Genomic DNA, 4,209 nt, shown 5'->3' with positions numbered 1-4,209 from the left:
TTGCTGTGGTAACCACTTATCATGTTATTTGACCATAGTGTTTATGGTACAAATGACAAATTTCCAAAGAACTCAGGCGAACACTATGACCTAAACCAACATAATAAACCTGACAGTCTACTGGCCTAAGAACTGCGTTGTTATCACATTTTGTGTACTTATTGGGCATTTCAAGGACAATCACAGTGATAATAGTAACACTGCACCTAAATTTTAAGTTTAACTTCTCTCCTTACATTTTGTGCAGAGAAATAATGTTTTCAATTTGCAAAAGCTCTTTTCCTTGCTTTCTGCTCAGATTTTCATTAGACAACCTCCAAATACATAGTCCCTAAATATCTCATCAGTGTGTTCACAGCCAAACTTTTTACCTAAGACACGATTAGGAAAATTGTGCCAAGATCTTCCGATGGCATGAATACTCCCTCACATTCTCACTTGAATGGATTTTGAGTGAACTTTTTACTCTGTCTGCCCAGCTTCACTATGCCCCCCTTTTCCTGATAAATGCAACTCCTTTTCCCTCAGGTGCTATCTCTTAGCCCTACTAGTGGGACAGCTAGTCCTACTTAATCCTACCTCCCAACCATAACCATTTTTCTCCAGGTGTACTTGGGTTTATCCAGGGTCATTTGAATTCTTGCATCTGAAAGAAAGGAGACCTCCCTTTTCTTTACAGTAATGAAACTTGGATGCTGTAAACCTTGAGCCATCCGTAATCATAACCTGTCATTTACCACCATATGCAGAAGCACTCCCAAGATGTGGAGGAATGGACCAGTACACAGAGAGAAGTTGAGGAGAGGAAGAGAGACAGGCTAGAGTGCTTCATTTCACCATACCTAAAGCCAGTGCCACCCACAGGCTTCTCAGTTCAGTCAGCCAACTCTTGCCCCTAAGTTCCTATGGGCTGGCTTCTGCCAGCTGTGATCAAATGTGTCCTGTTGAACAGAGTCTCTTCCCAAACTCCTAAGGAACTGAGTTCCCTCACTCTCCATGCTCAACCACACTTAAAAACTCTATGATCACTGCACTTTTTCATCACAAGACTTTTGAATATATTAGCCCTGTGCCTGGAGCCCTGACCTTCAGACTTCAGCTTCCACATCACTTTCTGAAGGAGATTCCACCTGACTAAGATAAAGATCACTCACCTGATAGAAGTGCCCCTGACACCCTGCCTTTGCTATCGCAAACTTAGCCTGCTTATCATTACAACCTCTTTGAAGCTTAGCTCCACCATTAGACTATATGCTTTCTAAGACTAGGGAATTGCAACTGCCTTATTAATTTATGTTTCCTAGGATAATGTTCAACAAAGAGTAGGTACTTAGTGAACATGCTAATGAAGGAGTGAATGGCATTGTCTCTTGTAGTTTCTCATTGGAAACTGGCAACAAATCTGTATTTTTTGCCTGATATTTTCAAAGCATCATGTATATTTTCAACTCCACTTATTTATGTGTACATGTAATCCTGTGGTTTGACCCCCACTCTTTCCACTGAGCTGCATTCCCAACTTTTTTAAAAAACAGAATCTTAGTATAAGTGATTAAATTGACCAGATTTGGCTTGAAATTATAATTCTCCTGCCTCAGCTTCCCAAAATATGAAGATTACAGCTGTAAACTAATGCACCTGGCCTGAAACCCACATTTTAACAGAATCAAGCTGGTAGACACCACATTATATAACCTGACACATCTCAGTTCCTAATTCATTTAATTTCTCATCATAAGCATTTTCTTCCAAGCTAGTGAGAGATAGCTCAGTGGACTAAAGCGCCTGCTTAGGCAAGTGCAGGCCCCACATGCTGTGCCCGCCCCACCGCCAGGGCAGTCTGAGCCTGCCAGAGTTCAGGTGATGTGGAGCATGCCTGTAATCTCAGCACTGGGGAGGCTGAAAGCAGGAGGATGATCACAAATCTGGCCACAGAGTGAGACCCTGCAACAACCAAATATATTTTAAAAAATAAATAATGATAAATAAGAATCTTCCAAGAGAAAAACACTGTAAGGTCCATGGTACAGCCAGGATTAAGAACACTGATACTCACTGAGATGTGACTGAGACTGGGTGGCGTGGTGGCATGCACTTGTAATCCTAACGATTGAGACACTGAAAACAGGAGGATCACTATGAGTCCGATCTATGTAGTGGGACCCTGTAGACCCTGTACTAAATACACTTAAAAAAAAAACCACTGTCCTAAAATCCCCTCACTTATTTCTCTGAGAAATAGCTGCTCTGAAAGAAGGCGGATCACTCTTGCTTTGTGTGTCTCCTCTTGTATTAATTTTAATTCTCTCAATGAAATTGTTAAGTTCACACTAGTCAAAGTCTGGACTCCAGATCAGGAGAATCACCGCAGAGCTTTTCAGAAAGACAGAATCTCAAACATCACTTCAGACTTACAGAGCAAGACACTGAATTTTAACAAGAACTGAAGATAAAGCCAATGCACAATTCCTCACCACTCCTCTCGAATAGCCAGGCATAGCAGATGTCACAGGTGGAATCAGTTGAGGCCAGTCTGTAACATAAAGATAGGTACTAACTATTAAGTCCTAATTTTTGAGTACTCGGGTATTGAGGTAGCCAGTTAGGACAATATGACAAACTGAGAGTAGCAATCAGATTATTACTCAGATATCAGTGACAGCAAGAGAAAAAAGAAAAGTGCTCCTGCTCCCTTATGCCTCACTTGATCCCTGAACAGCACAAGGTAAGGATCAAATGACATGCAGCACAGACAGGGGAATTGACTCACAAGTAGAAAGCATCCCCCCAAAATAGGCTTCATCCTTTTTATTTTTTTTTTTTATTTTTTTTTGTGGTGGAACCAGGGATTGAACTCAGGCCCTTGCGCTTGCCAGGCAAGCACTTATTCCACTGAGCCATCTCCCTGACCCATTTTTTATTTTTTTTTTAATTTTTTTTGGGGGGGCTTCATTCTTTTTTATAGACCCATAGGCTGGGGGAAAGGATATGAGGAAAAGCCAGGAGCAGAGAGGCACTGATTCAAGGTGGAAACACAGTCCCCCAGCCAAGTTCCCAGCTAAAGGGCCTCCCGACAGAGGTAAGTGGTCTAGAGATATTGATATGTGTGTGTGTGAAAGAGAGAGAAAGTGGAACCCAACTCCTTGAATGCACCTCTCTCCAGAAAGCTGTAACAACAAACTAACAGTGTCAGGCCTGGTGTGGGAGAGCAGCTTTCCTCCACAAGGACAGCAAAGCTTGTTATTGTCTATCAGCACACAAAGGCTTTTGTCATGCAGCCAGACTCCTTGAGCAGCTGAAGCAAACTGCACTGTTTAACGAGATACCACTATGCTCCACTGGTTAAGCAAAGCCGTGTATCAAACAGCACAGATTGATGGATTTGCCTCCTGCCTCCGCTCTCAAATTGTGGTCACTGGACCAGGAATATTGGCATCACCTGGGAATGTGTTAGAAGTTCAGATTCATAGATCCCAACCTAGACTTTCTGATTTAGAAAACATGAGGATAAGGCCTGTTAATCTGTGAGTTGAAGAGCCCTCTCTGGACTCTGACACCTCAAAACCAACTGTACTACTGCAGGACTCCTCATCTCAGCACTATGAACATTTGGCGCCACATAATGCTTGGTTGTGGGGGGTTGTTCTGTGCACTGCAGGATGTTTAGACAAGTCCTTGGCCTGCACCTTCCAGATACTAGTATTAGCCTCCTAGTTGTTACATCCCAAAACATCTCCAGCTATTGCCAAACATGCCCTGGAGGAACAAAAGAGCTCCCAGCTGAGAACTACCTTAGTGTATTAACTAGTTTAGAGTAACTCAAAACTAATTATAGATAGATAAGTAGACAGATATATAGATAGATATGAAATGTGCAAACTCAACATAAAGTAACATTTGAGAATTTTTCAGTTTACAAAATACTTGCACATGTAGGTCATTTGTAATCCTATAGGGAAGGTAACTATCATTGCTCTAGTGTTAACAGCAAGGAAACCGAAAGCCATACAAGTTGCCTGATGTGACCAACACCACTATCTAAGTCCTTCTGTTTCATAGATAAAGAGACAATTATCTTGTCCAATGAGTAATGGAGGAGATATTTTTAGCCTTTAGACATATCATAGTTTTTATAGCAAATTCAGTATTAGCTGAGAAATCATAGCTGTAGGAATATTTAAGTAGGTTGTTCAGTATGAAAAATGTCAA

Source organism: Octodon degus, unplaced genomic scaffold (assembly GCF_000260255.1).
Source record: "Octodon degus isolate 3935 unplaced genomic scaffold, OctDeg1.0 scaffold00264, whole genome shotgun sequence".
In the NCBI taxonomy this organism is placed as follows: domain Eukaryota; kingdom Metazoa; phylum Chordata; class Mammalia; order Rodentia; family Octodontidae; genus Octodon; species Octodon degus.
Note: the sequence above shows the minus strand (reverse complement) of the source record.